The sequence below is a fragment of the Brachyistius frenatus genome, unplaced genomic scaffold (genome assembly GCF_029030835.1).
Source record: "Brachyistius frenatus isolate BFR_SWC_R1_liver_20210118 unplaced genomic scaffold, ASM2903083v1 Contig_6, whole genome shotgun sequence".
Lineage (NCBI taxonomy): Eukaryota > Metazoa > Chordata > Actinopteri > Embiotocidae > Brachyistius > Brachyistius frenatus.
This window is the reverse complement of record NW_027210605.1, coordinates 4,447,501-4,466,408: the sequence shown is the minus strand read 5'-3', so window position 1 is coordinate 4,466,408 and position 18,908 is coordinate 4,447,501. Positions and strand designations below refer to the sequence as shown.

Sequence of the window (18,908 nt, the reverse complement as noted above, 5' to 3'; positions counted from 1 at the left end):
ATTTGAAGTCTCTTGCCAGACTCATAGTCTTACACAACAATTTTATTTTCTGAAGTCCAGAGAGCTCTTTGGTACACCACACACATCTCAAAAGCAAAGGAAACAGCAGACCCCAGATGTCAGAGGTTTGAATAAGACAAGTTCCACTTCTTACTCTTTAAGGAGGGTCTAATCATTGGTTCCTAATCTGGAATCCCTTCTCCTAATGAGATGGATTTGAAGGCGTGATAAATGCCGAGGTGTACTTACTCTATCACTCAGTTGTGAAAATAAATGTGTGTTTCGAGACTTTTTGCTCCTATCTAATTACTTTTTCATCATATTACTGGTATTTTTGTTTTACTAGTAATAGATCTGAATACTCCTTCCACCACTGTCGAATACCCAGCAGGCAGAAACAAAAATATGAACATGTGGCAGTATAATACGATCCAATACATCAGCACTGGTTGTAAATGGTCATTAAGTTGCAAAGCAAAATTAAAACCCAACTTGGCGACTAAATTCAAAGCGGCGGACTTCCTGTTGAGTTGACGTAATGGTGCATCGGAACTTTTTTGTACGTCTAAGTGTGATACACATGTCTACCACATTTCGTGGATGTAGGTAAATGTAGCCGCCGGGGCATCTGTTTAGGGGGCGCTAGCCAGCCATTTGGCCACGCCCACTCGCGACTCTACTAAAATATGAAATTTTTCGCCGGGAGAGACGCGTGTGCCAACTTTCATGAGTTTTTGAACATGACAAAGCCTCCAAAAAAAATGCGGTTGTTTACGGCGAATAATAATAACGCGGAATAATAATTCCTTTAAGAACAATAGGGCTTTTGAACCATCGGTGCTCGGGCCCTAAAGAAGGTAATTATAGAGACAACATTTGACCCCACGCAAACAGGCATGTTGCGGTTTTTTTTGTCAAAACCTTGTGATTACAGTTTGCTTTAATATGCACCGTAATGTTGAGTGCAACCAGTGCAGAAACTTAAGAAGCCTTTACTGATGACACTTTATGCTGATATTTCTCTTATTCCTCATGTTTTGATCGCATCTCTCTCTCGCTCTGTGTTTTATACAAACACACACACACACACACAACTCTAGACAACTGTATTTTCAGCAAATGGAAGCTGCAGCAGATTCAAGGTCTGTGGTGAATGCTTGTTGAAAAAGACTGCAAGCACCTGGACAAAAAGGCAAAAGCATAATGTCACACTTGCGCGTGTGTTTGTGTGTTCGTATGTGAAGGCTGCTCGAGAAGAAAAGAGATATCTGTTGCTCCAGCATCAAACTGAACTTGCTCACGCTCTCTCTCTCTCTCTCACACACACACACACACACACACACACACACACACACACACACACACACACACACACACACACACACACACACACACACACACACACACACACACACACTTTCTCTCTCTCTCTTTCTCTCCCCCTCACACACACACACACACACACACACACACACACACACACACACACACACACACACACACACACACACACACACGCGCACACACACACATGCACACACGCACGCACACACAAGCATTCAACCTCACAGACGCATATACCCAGTACTTAGTTCCTGCGTCATTACAGTAGCCATCTGTCAGTATCCAGGCACACATACACGGACTTGGCCGTGTGCATGCATCCACTACTGAACACACAGGCGGCCTACACACACACACACACACACACACACACACACACACACACACACACACACACACACACACACACACACACACACACACACACACACACACACACACACGCACGCACATTTAAATATCTACATTCACGCAGGGAATATCTCACCCTGGTCACCCTTTCTGCCCTGCTAGTCTGATGGATTTTGCATAAAGCATTTGGTTCTTTGATCAATCTAGGAGGTGAAAGGTTTCCTGATTTCGGGTTTCTTATTTTTTTTCTCCTCCTCTCCCTCTCGTCTTTCTCTCCATCCCTACCCACATGAATCTGTCTGTTTGTCTGAGTCTGCCAAAGACTGATGTCATTGTCCACCAGTGTACTTCCAGTGGGTGAGATGAAATGAATGTTGAGGTATAATCCCACGGTTTAATCCTGACCACTCCCAATCCGCTGCCTGCACACACCGGACAGCCCGGAGAAACTCATATCAGAAAGACAGTTTTGTTTAACCATGAAAACATGCAGGGTTTGGAGGGGAGTGGAGGACACGCATTTGGGCCTCCAGCAGACTTTTAAAAAGATCTCACATTATTCAAAGATGCCCACCTGCTAGGCACAGAGTGTGTGTGTGTGTGTGTGTGTGTGCGTGCGCGTCTGTGTATGCGTGTGTGTGTGTGTGTGTGTGTGTGTGTGTGTGTTTGAGACAGATGAAGAGAGAGAAAGAGAGAGACAAAGGAAAAGACAGAGAGCCTGTGTGAGAGAGAGAGACAGTGTGTGTGTGTGTGTGTGTGTGAGAGAGAGAGAGACGGAGACAGAGACAGAGAGATGAAAGATTATTTATTTCTCTTGGGTGGGAGACAGTGAGTGAGTGAGTGAGTGAGTGGGAGGGAGGGAGGGCGGCAGTCAGAAGCAAGCAAACTAATTCTCACCGAAGACAGTCGTGCAAGAGAAGGAGCTGCGGTTAGTTCACCTCTCTTACGCTGTTAGTGCATCAACAAAGAAACGTTGTTAGTGTTATCTGTCTCGTCTTCGACTCCGAAATAGGACCAGAATTTTGGATAGGGGGGCTGCAAACGAACGCACCCACACTTCTCCAGAGCCGCTACAACTCCAGGTAAGGCTCGCCGCAAACATAAAACGTGGTGAAATAATTTGGCGTTGACAACTCTTATTTAATCCCTGTTGTATTAAAGCAGCCGATAAGGAGATCAGAGACGTTAATGTGGCGTGCTGCTCCTGATGCTCCCGATGCGCGCTGTGAAACAGCTGCGGTGAAAATCTCCAACTGGCAGCCTGAGAGCACACATAAAAAAAAAAGTGTCGGTGGCTTCTTCTCCTTCCAAAATAAAGTTTAAACCGATTCTACCTAACGAGATGACCAGACGAGATTTTTGTTTTGTGTTAAAGAGCTGCCAAATGACCGCCCGCAGCCTGTATGGAGAGGCTGTAACGAGTTTGCTGTACTTTGTATCGTTGCTAAAGCCCTAACAGTAGTTCTAATCAGACTTTCTGCGCAGCAGTACAGTGGAAGGGTAGTTATACGAGGGCGTCATTCGCTCTTAAATATCAGGTTTTAAATTGAAACCTCGCGTTAGTGATTTTACAGCTCCTCATCCAAAGGAATTTATTTTACAATCAGACATTACATTTGGCGCCATTAATAAGTTCTCCCAGCAGAGCAGGTTAGATGTACTTGTTTTGAAGAAAAAGCAAAGCAAGAAATTTACATATTTCTCCTCACATCTTCTCCCCTTCACTGTCTGACTGTGACGAGGTTTAGCTTGACCAGTTATTCACGTGTTAATTGTGCATTAAACAGTACGGAAACCCCTTTACTTTCTCCACACCCGGGTCAGAATATTGACAGCGGACTTGTGTTTAGTCAAGGCTAGTGCTGTCAGGTCCAAAGTGGACATTTGAAATGGTCTGATTACACAGTGAGCTCAAATGTTGAGAGAGAGACGATGCAGAAATGTTTGTGGGTAATGTACCATCCCATTGCAGCATGCTCAGTGCACTGCTTTCATGGTAGAGCAGCAGAAAAGTAGCCACCAATTTATATGTAGGCTACAGTTTGAATAATTTAATTTAAACATCAGAATTGATAACCTGTTTATTAAAGCCACAATGAATTGAATATCATATTTCATTTCTGCAATGAAAGCAGAATTCAGCCCCTACTGGCCTCATTAAATTGCTTTATATGAGGTTGTGCAATCTGGTAAACGAGGCTCGCAGAGGAGAAAACATCAGAGGAAATCTAGCGTAAGCTACTACAGTGCTGCACCCCAGAGAGCGAGAGAGAGCAAAAGAGGTTGCTGAAGTAAGAAAGCGAAGAAAGTGGCCGGAAGAAATGTGGTTGTGAAACCTGCAGTGTAAATCCCACCACGTACACTTTTAGCCCGTAGATTTAACTTGCTTTGATTTTTACGTAACAGGGTGTGAAGATCCTTCTATCAGACAATATTTCAGGTGCAACATCTCACACAGCTCACACCTGTCTGCTGAGAAGTCAGCCTCATAATATAAACTGGTGGTTGCAAATGTATCAGTCGATCTGTGTCTTACCTGTACAGCTCCATCCATCTATCTATCTATCTATCTATCTATCTATCTATCTATCTATCTATCTATCTATCTATCTATCTATCTATCTATCTATCTATCTATCTATCTATCTATCTATCTATCTATCTATCTATCTATCTATCTATCTATCTATCTATATATATACATATATATATATAGGACTGTCTCTCCTCTTTCTTTGTTGCCACTGTCCTTTAGGTCCACCTGTACGTTGCAGTATTTTATGACTGAACTCATCTCTCGAGACCTCATTTAGAGTTTGTGGGAAGGCTGCAGCCTAAGGGACAAAAGGCTTTCAAATAGTCTGTGTGCGTTGTTCATTTCCTGTTAATGGCAAAAATTCAGCTTTACTTGTATCTCACTGGACAAACCAGATAACCACCAAGCCAACACACCACGCACATAATCAAACAAAGGTGGTTTCAGCGATACACAGGGTGTGTGATCAGGTGTGCGTATATTGGTTTCTTTTGAGTCTGTAACCTCCTATTTTGTGAAAATGGACAGTGCAGCTCGGGTTGTACTCTGCATCAAAACAGTTAAGCCTGCTCCCTTTTTAAAAGTCTGGGATACATTTAGGAGATTTTCTACTTTGACGTGCGCTCACTAGTCCGAAACATTATAGTAGCAAATATACAGAGTAACAGAGAAATGATCTTACAATAATATAATGACTAAGATATTAAAAAAAATTTACAATCTGTGTGATAGGTTAACATGTAACATTTGTTGGACAAACATCTGAGACAATTTAAATGGCTTGCTGTTGACCTGCATTTACTTCCACTGAGCCTTTTATTTGATCACGGTTGTTTGCTTGTGTGTTTGCTTGTCTGATCTTTTTTTTTTAGGGATATAGGAAATATCTCCATAAAATTTGGTGGAAAATTACCATAACATATGGGTCAAAGTTTCGTTTTTGGCAGGGCTCTGGATCCACTGGAAGAACTGTGACATTTTTATATCAGCTCATTTAAGCATTTTACCACACTAACACACTTTGTGAGAAAAATCTTGAACTTGTTGTACATGATTGTTAATAACTTTATACACTGCACCAAACCAAAATGGAGAAAAACATGTTCCAATATAACAGCAACACATTTAATTTGATCCTTGTAGCTTCTGATTGGTTATGCTTTTGGACAAACTGACAATCAATATTAGTTAATTCAGCTGACAAGCTTCATCAAAATGCAGAATCGATTTACTACCCAAATGGGAAGTCCGCATTTCCGTATTTTGATTTCAATTTAATGGCAGTTTGGGTTTTGACTGCTTCTCTCTTCTTGTATTGATTTCCGAACAGTTTATCAAGGGTGATTGGTGTAATTATTATAACACTGATCCAATACAAATAGGACTCATGCAATGCCTCTATGATGGAAAAGCAGAAGAAAGAATTCAAATGGAAGGTGTGATGCTATGTTTACAGTAACATTGGTGATATCAATCAGCCCACATATTTCTCTGAGTTGACTCATTGTAGTCTGAACTGAAAGGTCAAAGGAAATATACTATTAAAACAGAAAATATGAAACTAAATGTTACAGTCCAAGCGTAGTCCATAAATATTGTTTATTAATAAGATTAGTGAATGCTGCAGAGCGAATACAGCATATTGCGTATTATCTGCAGGATCCCAGCAGTTAAAAGGCAATTCTACAGATTTATGATTTCATCAATAGGAAGCCGAAACCAGGTTTGTGTAAATGCTGGTGCATTGCAGGCATCAATATCCCATTATGATATAATGGCATGCCATAATAGCTGATAACAGTGGATGCCGTAAACACCCTCTGGTTCTGGGGTGGTTGAATGTGAATGCTTCCCACTGTGATTCTGCTGCTGACACACAGAGAATAGAGTCCTGGCTTTGCTACAATCTGCAACCACCATGTCCACAACCACTGAGATTTTCCGACACAGCAGTGAGCGTAAGTTACAGATGGTGGTTGTAGAAGATTGAGATGTGAACCGATCCATCAACATGACTTTTCGAACCCTAATGCGGCATAGTGTTTTCACACTGTCACCATATTTGTCAGCCAGTAATGATCCTTATGTGCCCCAGGGGCTTGGAGCTAACGCTGGTCTTGTCAAGATTTTGGCAATGTTTGTGGCAAAAACTGGCCTAGCAAAAAAAATGAAGTGGGGAAGGAGGAACAGATACACAAAAGTTGTGGTTAGAAAGCGAGCGAGCAGTGTTAAGAGTAAACAGCCAAATAAATGTGCTTATTACTGCACACATGCTACCTACGTTACATAAGAATTAGCTTCAGGATAAACTGCACACACGGCATATGTTTTTTTTTCCCTTAACTGACTTTGGTGCCAGAGGTTTCTCATGTCCTTCTCCTTCTTGTTCATCTTCTGCCTTCCTGCTGTCACACGCTCCCACCTCATCTGCTCCCTGAATTCTCCAGCTGAGCCCTGCGTCTCCTGCTGAACTTTCCATCCATCCGTCCGTCCGTCCATCCGTCCGTCCGTCCATCCATCCATCCATCCATCCATCCATCCATCCATCCATCCATCCGTCCGTCCATGATTAAGTTGTATACTATAAAGTAACTACCTAACCTAACCTAAGGATATATGCAAGAACCCTTTAGAACATATTAACCTTGTGGCTTATATTTGAAAAAGTGATTCACGCAGCAAATGTGTTTCACTGAAAAATATTAAGAAGTCCACACTTTATTCTAATAGCACTAATGCATTAAACATATCCTATCATAATAATGTTAAATGTATTGCAAATGTTTACACTGGCCTTGTATTCACATCTCTAAGTACAACTGACTTGGCTGAAGCTAACTAAATGGAGTAAAAGCTAAAGTTAATATTGTTTCCTGAGTTGGATTTCTCTCAGACTGGATGTAAAAGTGGACGTAGCTTCCAGGTCTGAAAAATGAGGCCAATGCACAAGTGCCTTAAACTGCGGTACCACAGAGTGCCGCTAGAGGGTGGCTCCAAAAAGCCTTCGGCTCCATAGACTTCCATTCAACTTTTTCCAGAAGTTGTTTCGGTGATGCTCACTCCTTCCAATTCGTTTTCTGCTGGTTTTGTCAGAAGGCTATAGAATATTGTGTTGTCTATTTGTGGGTCAAATTCTTGTGAAGAAGGTGAATTTTCTACTGCAGCATACTGTAAAAATGAATTCCAGTCAAAGCTACAAAGCCAACATTGAAGTACCTGACTAGGTTTAGCTACTGCCAGATGGAAACCCTTGGGGAAGGGATATGTCTGCCAGAATCCTGCCAAATTCATTTGTAACTTTTAGAAATGTTTTGGCAGTGTGTGCACCAACCAATTTCAGTGGGAGAGGTAATAAAAGAACCTCAGCATGTATTAGCCTATGATACTAACACGCAGAGACATGAACAGCTCATTCTCTCACAAACATGCACACGTGCTAAACATTTTTTTTATTTTTATGTCTTGCACTTTTTCAGTGGGGCAATGATTACCAGAGACAAACAGAGAAATCACAAAAACTACAAAACTGAATAAGCATTGGATCAAATTGCACCATAGTCTGTTTTCCATTATCAACACGTCGCAGCTAGAAGCAAAGGAGGAATTAAACTCATGAAATCTTCACAAATTCATCAGATGGTTACAGAATAGAAAATAAGAACAAGTCAGTTGTCCAATCAATTTTATACAAATTGACTAAGCAGAGAACGCAAATAGTCCACAAAATGTAGCTGCTTTTCCACTTGAATGTGGAATATGTAGTGTGCGAAATAACGCAGTGTAAAGCCATTTTTCCACGGAGTGTTCAGACATGTATCTTCATTTTGCATTTTTGAAGTCTATTCATGTCACCGCCAGTGATAGTAATGCATCTAATTTACACTGAATTTCTTTTCAGTGTTTTAAAAGTTCCCTTAAAATCGCCACGATAGACGCGTCGTGTGTAGAGATGTGTGGAAAACTGAGGTGAAAGGTTCTTTTAAGGTGAGGAGTTTGGAGGCTGCCTCATCATACATGTGAAGATGTGTTGTTCTGCACTTTAATTAAGCAGTATTCAAGGCCTTGTTGTAAATGCATATGTGGGGAGAAACAATGAATTAGTAATGAGTTATCCTATCCCCATGATGCTCCAGTGTTGGAGGAAAGAGTGAGAGACTGGAAGTGACAGAGGAAAAACAGGCGATAGAAAGAAAAGATAGATTAGAGGGAGGAGGGCATTGGAGATAGAGACAGGAAGAGTACATCGTTAAAGTAGCATTCATTACCAAACCCTTTGTAAACGCTCATCTCTGTCTCTACATCCTCATCTGTCATTTCTCCATCTCCTCTCCTCCTTCTCATTTTTCCTTCGTGCTCTTCCCTGTGCTTCATCTCTAAGCCTCTCTTTCTTTCTCGTGCCTTTCTCTGTCCTCCCAGGCCATATCTCCACTTCCCTCTGCCTCTGTCTTATCATATCTTCTGCGCTTCTCCTTATTTATCTCTGTCATTAGACTGCTGTGTGAACAACTGCATTGGCCTTTTGGAACTGAGAGGGCAGACAATGAAACTAGACTGGCGGAGTTTGCTTTTCTCCAAATAGCCCTGTGGAGGCCAAGCAGCATACTCTAACATGCACCACCTGGCCCAGTTTTACATGATCTGAGTCCACTCACCTGTTAATTGGTTTTTTTTCTCATGGTGCAGACTGATCCCGGAACACTGGGCTTTTCTGGCTCAACGTTTCTTTGAGTTTAGCAAAAAAACAAAAAAACAAAAATTGGGCTAGAATCTGGGCCACCACAGAGTTAGGGCACAGATCAGACAATGACATAAAGGGTACAAATAAAACCCATAAAATACCATGCACATAACTGAGTGTAATCCTTCTTACTGCTGTAATGACGAGGAGGAAAAAAAACAGAAGGACAAAAGTTATTATAACTTAATGCGATCATTAAAAGTAGCAGTCACTTATTGCTTGCCCATTATATTTGTCGTTGGGATTCATCATTTGTTCTTCCACCACCAGCCCCGGCTACATCACCCCTTATGTAACACCCCAAGCTGTTGTAAAGATGAATCCAACAAGCCACTGCTTCATCAGTCTGTGGCTCACTGTCCAATCATAATGATGGCTGCCAATACTACTACCCCTCATCTTCTGGTAGCCGTTCCCCTGAATAGCAATATACTGTCGCGAAAGCAAGCTAAGGACAGCTGCTGCACAACACTTTATAACTGAAAACAATTATGGTAGCGACTTTGAACCGGAGGGAATAGTTAGTGTAGAGGGAGACATATACAGACAATTAAGCATACGGGGGAAATAAGGTACATTTGAATAGCTATATTCACTGTAGCAGAGGGAAAGCACTAAGTGTCTCTACTTTGTCTGAGTACATGGAGGGATTCAAGAGATGAGATGTCTTTACTTTTGTCTACTTTTGTTTTCAAGAAGCCAAGACAGAAATAGAAATCAGGAATCAGAGTTTCTGTGCTGTAGGGAGTTCATCAGCCAAAACTCACCGCCTGCTCCAGCAAAGACAACTACGGGGGTGGGTGTGGGGGGGGGCAGGAGGGGTCAGAACTGATCCGGATTTATTGGCTCAGCTGGTCATAAAGGAGGCTTTATCCTCACATTGCATTATGCAAGCTGAGATCTCTGCTAGCTACAGGTGAAAGATGACTGTTCTGCAGACACAGATTCTGTCAGTCTCTCTCTTACCTCACCCCTGCCTCCTCCCCTCTCTGTATATTTATCTCTCTGGATGGATGAATTTAATAGTGAGGTGGTTCGAAGCAAAGGCAGATGTCCTCACTGAAGTGCGTTCTTTACTCTGAATCACTTGTGGAATAAAAAATAAAGTCCTCTCATCCTCCTCCTCTGATCCAGCCATACCTCCTCCCTCTGCTTTCTCTTTTGGCTTTTCTTTGCTTATCTTTTCCTTCTCTGGGCTGTCTTTCACTCCGCTCCATTACAGAGGCTCCCCAGTGGTTCCTTGAATACCTAGGCATCCATGAGAGACAAGATTTTGAAAGGTATTGGCGGTAATAAATATCCCGCAGTCACTTTCATTCATTCCTTCTCATATTCATTGATTTAAAGCCTGATGCTCGTACACACTGTACCTGCCCATCTTGGGCACCCCAGACAGGATCTGACAATGCCTCTAAGACTGAAAAAACAGTTGTTGTTTTTTTCCCACAAAAATCCTGTTTTTAGACCAAAAAAATAACTGCTCTGGCTCATAGGAGCATAAACTCATCAATGAAGGTTCACAGTTTCTTAGATGACAAATTGGCATCATCCAGCTTCAATTATTTGCTTCCACCTTAACCTCTACATTTTGCTGCAGAAATTACAATATTGATGCTCTTATTATGATGAAATTACAGTTTTTGTTCAGCGTATACACTTGACTGCACACTAGTATGCACTTGTGGTTGAGTAAATTAAGATATCAGTATGGTCTCTTTGCTTGCCTGTGAAGAGACATGGTACGGAAACACGTGTCAGTGCGGGGTTGTGTGGGGTTGGAGGAGATAACCATTCCAGTTTACCTCATCAAAAAAAAAGAGCTAGAACAGCAATAGCAAGAAAAAAAATGGAGAGAAAAGCAGCTAAACAGGAGAAAAGCTAGAGCATGCGCTGCCTTTGCTCTGACCTGGTTCCAGTTAATCCGCCTACTTTACAAGATGAACATTACCTCCACACTGTATTTATAGAGCCTTTTCGTATATGTGTTGTTTTTAAAAAAAAAATTTGTGTAAGCCAGAGTATATGAATGGGTTTGGCGTGGCTACAATTAGTAAATGCAGTTAGTCCATGTCATATAGGGGCAGGGGGTCTAATAACACAGCGTGAGGGGAAAAAAGGAAATATCTTTAAGCCACTGTTTGCAACAAGCAGCAATTCTTAAGACTGAACAGTGGAACCGTTGTGAAAGCTGATATATTTTCTATTGTCATGTCTTGTTCCAAAAAAAATTGGATTCCTCTAAAAAACACAAAAAGACACGATACAATGTCAGTATTTTGATAATGTAATTATTCACAAAACATATTGACAAAATGTCTTTAGACATGCTGGCTTGATGCCACGTGTTTCACGATTGATCTCATTCATTGGAATGATGCCGGCCCCACTGCAAGGGTGCCAATTTAAGCCATGATAAGTAAGGGGGCGTAGAATGCCGCAGCACCCCCAAACAGATGGTAGAGGACCTGCACATCTACCACTATGAAAGCAAATAAGAGAAAAGGTATTATTGTTGGTTATATTCATATTCTAATGATATGTTGATGATATTTGGATTTCAGTATGTGGTAAATTGTAAATCTTAATTTAGAAAATTTCTGTACGGTTGGAAATGACATCAGGCAATCTGTAAGATGTTTAGTTTAAAACATTCAAAAATGGCCTTGACCTATCCGCTGTATGTGTTGAAATAGCTGTGTTTATGTTTTATCATATACTTCTTTGTATTGTGTAGCAGATCTATTGTGGTTAGCATGCTAACAAGCTAGCGGCGGTCAGGCCTGTCTCGCTATACAACTGTGTACCACAAGATGGTACAATGAGTCACTGTAGCGTAAAGTCTGCCCTCAGTCCAACATCAGAAGAAGTGCATTAAATCTATGGGTCCTATTTTTGTTCCCCAGCGCAACGCGGACGCGGCACATTTTCTGGCACATTCCTATTTTGGTGACAGATTTTCCACACTTGCGCCAAGATGGGCGGATGGGCGCAGCAGGTGGTGGGTCAGTGAAGATGTGCCGGTGTATTTCAATTTTGGTGTCAATTTTGAGGTGAACTTGCGCCTTAAGCCTCTCTTAAGCCAGCTCTGACCGCGTCTAGCTCAACGGCGCAACGAGCGGAGAGCTATTTCCATGGCTTTAGTGAGCAGAGCGCACATGAACAGACCTATTCAAAATCCCAGACAGGTTCGGTGGATGTCCCATGTATTTAATTCCATTTACATAAATAATTAAACCTATATTTTTTTTTTTCATGCAACTCCAATTCATGCAAAATCCGTATTACAGTCCACCTTTAATCATCTTAAACAGTCTTTTGCGTCCTTTCAAGTCCAGACAAACGAGGGTGGATTAGTAGATTTCACACTGCTCCTCTGCAAACGGAATTTACAGGGCACAGAGAAGCTATACTTTTCATGAGTCCAATCCAAGTTTCTTCACTTGATCAAAATCAGCACCTGAGTTACAAATGCTTTTGTGAGCAGTGTTCTGGCCGCATTTGTGATGTTTTACTTCAAGGGCCAATGTTGTTTGGCAAAACACCTGTTCTCGTTTAGGTATGAGGACGTGTTTGTTCTTTTATGAACTGAAAATCGCTCGTATTTATGAGAATAGGTAATTGGCAATAGGTCATGGTTTTGGTATGAGGAAGCGTTCTTTCAGGCACATATGACACCAGCTCTATAGATACAGTGCTGCAGTTACATATGCATTTTTGACTCCCTGAGAAATGAGACCAGAGAAAAGACAATTTCCATTTCAGGACCAAAAACTAATTATTATTCGATATGATTGAGACGGCTCTCTCCTCTACTACAATGATAACCCAGTAGAAATTCCTGCATAAGCTCACCTCCAAAAAGCTCCACAGGTATACTGGATGCTATAAGGTGTGAGCAGTATACCCACACACTGTTTAAAAATAGAGAGAGCCCTGACAGTCCTACACGTAGCTTCACGGCAGAGACCTCTGTTGAAATGGTCTCCAGCCTTATGACTCTTATCCAAAACTTCAATCACTGCTCCCTTCTCCTCCTCTTCCCTGCTCCTCCTCCGTTTTCTTCCTCTCCTCTCCCATCTCTCCAGGGAGGGGATTTTGCTTCTATAAGTCTTCTATCACACTGAATATTACACAAAGCACTTTTTTTCCCCTTCCGAGCACACATACACATTCTTCTGACTTTCTCACGGAAGTGTTCTCACATTGATTCCCTCACACTCTTCACATCTGTCATCATCCGTGCTTTGTTTCTGTCCTTGATTCTTCCTTTTTCTTGTCATCTACATCTCAAGCTTATTATCTCCTCTGAATGTTCCTCCTTTTCTGGTAATACAGTGTTCATCCTTCTTTTGCTGTCTCCTTCTCACTTGCTTTCATCCTAGACCAAACCTCTTGGCTTTTTCCTATTTCATTTTTAACACACTTACTTTATAACATCCTTGCTTTTATGACTGTTTCAGGAATGCGTTTGAAATATTTAGGTCTTAAAAGGATTTAGTGCCTTGTAATCAATACACTCTCTGTTCGGCTTCAATTCTAGCTTCCCGCTCCATTTATTTATAATGCAGGTCTATGGACAACACTGACACTGTATTTAGTTGTTTAATTAGTTAAAATTAATCTCATAAAGATGACCAAAAACTGCCAGTACAATGCTGAAGTAGCTTTTATGCATGATTGACTCCACTACTTACAGCCAACTTTTATACAATCAGACATGCAATTTTCTCAGCTAAGTTAACTTTTCATATCCATGTGGTGCATTAATGATAAGAGAGTCAATGCATAATCGAAGATTGTGCATAGAAATGAATTATTTATGTGGTAAAGCAGGATAAGTCTATATACAGCCTCCTAGTTTGTGTGTTTGCCTGCCGATTGAGACTCTAGAGTTTTAATACTGTGCTTTTCGTCTTGGAAATTAGATTCTTCATCTTATGATTATTGTTCGTCAAAGCTTCCTTTACTGCCTGTGTGTTTTGCACTGCCTCCAAGGATCTAATCCAAAAACAGAACACAATAACTTTTTTTTTTCAAATCTTCAAATGCATTTTGAGGCATCTCGCACAGAAAACAGGTGTCATCCTGACCACAATGGCTTCCCTCCCATTCCCTTGTCTCTGCTTCCCACTCATCATTCTCCTCTGATTATGATGATGTGTACAAGTCAGACGTAATTTGGAATACAATGCAGATAGAGATATTTGAAGTGAAGTCCCCTTAGAATACCTGGTTATATTAATACTTAGATATATGCTCCACAACAGCCTTGAGTGCACAGGCCCATGCAGTAGCCTCAGGCTGATTACACCACAGTGTACACTCTACGTGCACCACCGGAACATGTAAGATCCAATCAGCCACAGGTTCCTTTGTTTATCTGAAAGAAATATAGACTAAAAGACTAAATCTTTAGTATATCCGCCAAACAGAAGCAATATTTAGCAACTGAATTCGTAGTGTAATGCCTCAAAGTTAAGACTAGTAATTTCAAAAAACAAAGAGCAACATTTGACACTAACTGACAACCATGGGATGTTATGTAACAGTGGGCACAACAAGGTTTAAAACTACTTGAATTTAGTCCAAGATGACCCACCCTTGTGGCAGTGTTTCCAGTGGTGACCTAAAAAAAAATCCTTTTTAATGTTTGTTCTGCCATCTGGAGCGCCAAAAGAAAAGTGATATTGTCTGTATTGTTATATCATTTAGAGAAACGAGTGGCAAAATAACTTTCTGTTATCAGTTCAGTGTGAGGTTCAAAGCTGTTTTAGTATGATTTTTTTTTTTTATTTATTTATTTTTTACCTCAGATTGATATTCAATTTCCAATAAAAAAATTTTTTTAAAAGAAAGTCTTTCTAAACCATTAAATTTGTTCCAGGCTCTTTGGATGAAGAGTTTGGTCATTCTAATAGTTGCTAGGGTGAAGCCAAGAGTGGTGCTATTGCTGCTGACATGTCAAAACTGGATCATGCCCAAAAGCCATATGTCATCATCATCATCATCATCATCATCTTCTACATCTTTCTCATCTTTTGTGTCCCTTCTCTTAACCTTCCCTCTGCCTGTCTCTCTCACTCTAACTTTCCCATGAGATCAAATGACCTAATTTTCATCTTTAGAGCTTCAGCTTGAACACACTTATCCTCATCACACACAAACATGCACACATGCAGAGGTAAGAGTGTAGTTAGTTGTAAGATTTGCATCAGTAAGGAGCAGATTATAATTTTTCCCAAAATGTCAACATCATTTCGGTGTTTGGTCAGGCTCTTTCAATTTACCCCCCCCCCCCCCCACCCACCCGTGCAGAAGCAGACATTTCAACATCTTCAGAAACCAGACATGACAGCGACTACCAGCATTACATGAATAAAAAATAGTAATCGTAACAATAGTAGCAAACTCTGTTTGTGTGTACACACACACACAAACAGAGGAAGCTGCTCTTGATTCTTGGTATGTGGCTTTTTGTCAAATCAAGAAGACAAAAGATTGCTGAAAAGGTGCCATTATCCAGTAATCCAGTGAATTATTGCGTCCCGTGCCACAGACACAGTGATGTAATGATTGTGATCATTCTCTGACCAATCAGCGGTCTGTCGTGTTTTTGCATCACCTTTTAGTGTCAGCTCACTTTGAACCTGATGGAGGTGATACTAAGAACAGTACCAGGTACTATCCACTAGTTTTGCCTCAAAGAAAACCAAAGAAATGAGTCGAGCTGGTACCAGCAGTAACAATAAGATAAGGGCAACTCATACAAATAATAATGGAGGTAATAATAATAAGAGATGCAAAATTTTGCTGAAAGAAAAATCTGAACAGTGTCAGAAGTTGTTTGAGGTTAAAACACTCTAAACTTTGAAAATTCATTTATCAGTCAGCCTTGAGTTCAAACTCAATCTGGAGAGAATTCATTCATTTGGTAATCAGCTTCCAAGGTTGAATTTCCAACTGTTTTCACATATTTAATGAGGAAATATTATGCAGAATTACTGTGGGCTCTTCAGTTTTAGCATTTATTAAAGAACAATAAGAATCCTGTTAAAAACATTGTCATAAACTGCATTTACTGGATTGAAAGTGAGTTCTCATCCACAGGCATATGCTGTGCAACAGGTAGTGGTAAAAAACTCAGAGTATCAAAGCAACTCATGATCTGGTCTTGCTGTTTCATAACCGATGAAATAGTCACCATAATGGAGCACTGCTCCTGTCCTTTTTTTTCTTCTGTGCCTCGGGTTGATGGAGCAGTTCCAGCTCACGACATGTTGTCTTCCACATTCCCTGCTGAAATTTTCTATCGACCGAGATTTGCCTCGATGCAGTCAGTCAGAAACTCTGCAGACCTGTGTGAGACAGACAGGTATGTTGATGGACAAGCAGGAATAGACAAAAATAAAGTGAACTTCTGAACTCGGTCATTCAGGTTACTTTGAGCTTTGACCCATACGTGGCATCTCAGTCAGTGGACATGTAACCGGTAAAAAAAAAAAAAAAAGGGAGAGAGAAGTTCATTGTGAGGAGGAAGTGAAGGAAGGTGGAGTTTGCTTTGCTGCCAGTTAGCTGAACATCCTGAGTGGAGAAACTGAAACTGCTGGAGAGGCTAGAAATACGAAAGCTTGTCTGTTACGAATCTGTATGTGTCTCTTGTTTCACTTTCTTTTGTTTATATGTGTGTGTGTGTGTGTGTGTGTGTGTGTGTGTGTGTGTGTGTGTGTGTGTGTGTGTGTGTGTGTGTGTGTGTGTGTGTGTGTGTGTGTGTGTGTGTGTGTGTGTGTGTGTGTGTGTGTGTGTGTGTGCGTGCGTGTTGAGTGAACCTCTCAAATTAAATCTGGGTTTTTGGAGAGGCACTCTGTGTGCGGTGTGTCTAAAGGCCGTGTTTGGCCACAAAAGGAATGAATTAATGCAGTCGTGATCAATGGAGACACACAAACACACACGTGTATGCATGAACACACACATGTACACACAAATGGCTGCTGGGAAAAGGTTTTACAGTTTAATTTATTCCTCTGAGAATAAAAAAGAGTACAGTGGCTGAACGAATGTTTGTGCGTGTGCGTGTGTGCGTGCACGCGTGTGTGTGTGCGCAGGAGGTTCGTGGGACGGTGCATTAGTGGGTCTATATGTGTTGACAGAGAGAGTGAACAAAGGTGTGTGTGCGAGAGAGACACAGACAAAGAGAGAGTGGCTTCTCAAGCATCCAAAAGTGGATTAAGTGTGACCAAAACTGCCCTCCAACACACACACAGAAATGAAGTTGGCTGGTAAAAGTAGAATCAGCTCAGGGCCCGACAGGGAGCTGCGTTTTCAGTCATTGATACATTGTGTGTTTAATGGACAAAACCACCTGACAGAAAATGTTGTTCCTCTCCATTGACCCCCGACTGACAAACACGCATTTCCACACTCACTGAAACGCGCAGCCATCAGCTTTTTGCATTTTTTTTTTAAAGTTTTGCAGCATGCTTTAAAGGATCTCAAACTTCTGAAACATTAGTAATATTTTCCGCCTCCTCTGTGCTCTTTTGTCTAATCTCTCGTGTCTGCCAAAAGCGTTTATGTTTCATTGTGTGAGGTGTGCGTGTGGCGGAGCTGAGAGTTGACTGTTTAACTCTGGGCTTTTCTATTTGACAAGTGAGCCATGTGCGACATTGGTCGTGTCTGCCTGGCATGGCAATATTTTATGCACCACATACTTTTAACATGAAGTCTTATTTCCCCCAAACTGCATGCACAAGTGAAGCCCAAAGTACAGTTGTTGTTGTTGTTGTTTTTTAACTTGTGAATGTGTTCAAAATACAATATTGATTTACAGTAAAGATGAAAGCAGTGCTGTTCAGGTCACGTTTGAAGGTGCTGCTCAGACAAAAATAAAGATGCAACACATTCAGAGGAGGAACGATTTAAGAAATGTCTGCAGCTACAGAATTTTATATCAACTACACATTTAAAGTATTGTCACATTTTTATTATAACATCATAACTCTTGAACATTGGCAAACACGGATATGGTTTAAGTCCAACGCTCCACTTGGTCTCAGCAGAATTGTTCTGACAGATCATTGTCATTAATCTGACTCTGACTTATTTTATGTGGAAAGCTACATTTTCAATGTATGTGTCATCAGTGACTTGTATTACAAAATGCAAAAATGGATTTGTGATTGATGACCAATAGCACTGCCTGCTGATCAGTGATCGTGGTTTCTGTTTTCCATTTGTACAGTTGTCTTATTGCAGATACAGAAGCTGATATACTGACTCTCAAATTAAGAGATCAGAGGCCAGATTGAGGCAACAACAAGGTGACTCCTGAACATTGCGTGCGAGTTGACATCCTCTGGCTGTGTGAGTGTAAGGTTGACAAAATGTCAGTAATACATCAGGAATGTCTGAGATGTCCTTTCCCCCTTCCTCATTATAGTACAAGGCCGGCAGTTGCAAAGAAACAGACCCCACATAGGAGCGTTTTCAGAAATCTCAAGTGTCTGCATGTCCTTGCTCCACAAAGAAACAATTCCCTAAAGGTACATGTGCTCACAGTTCAACAATAATTACTTTGATTCATATGTAAATATACTGAATACGATACAATACAATAGTCCTATTTCAATTGATACTATTTTTTATCCTGAATATTTTGTACACCTTTTTAAATCATTCAGTATGAACATAGCCTATTTATATCAGTGAGACAAACTTTCTGTGAACCCTTTAATATAATGCAATCCGGTGCAACGAAACTCTCGTGAGACGGTCTCAGGAAAGACGAACATTTCAAGTTTCATAAATGTGGGATTTGCTTTGATGTTATTGCAACTGGTCAAACCAAATAGCTGATCAATGGACTGTGATGACCAAAGGTAATGAAAAGTGTTCACATCACTCTCAAGCTGAATTGCCGTTTTTTTTTTAGCCACACGAGCG

General features: G+C 41.0%; 1 protein-coding gene across 1 annotated transcript in view; it reads left to right on the top strand.

The window, feature by feature from the left end:
• Positions 1 to 2,571: 2,571 nt before the first annotated feature.
• camkvl (CaM kinase-like vesicle-associated, like) overlaps positions 2,572 to 18,908 on the top strand; it is a 35,707-nt gene continuing 19,370 nt past the window's right edge. Inside the window, exon 1 of the mRNA XM_069688012.1 lies at positions 2,572 to 2,777. The gene's annotated coding sequence lies outside the window, so the exon portion shown is untranslated. The remainder of the gene's footprint in view (positions 2,778 to 18,908) is intronic.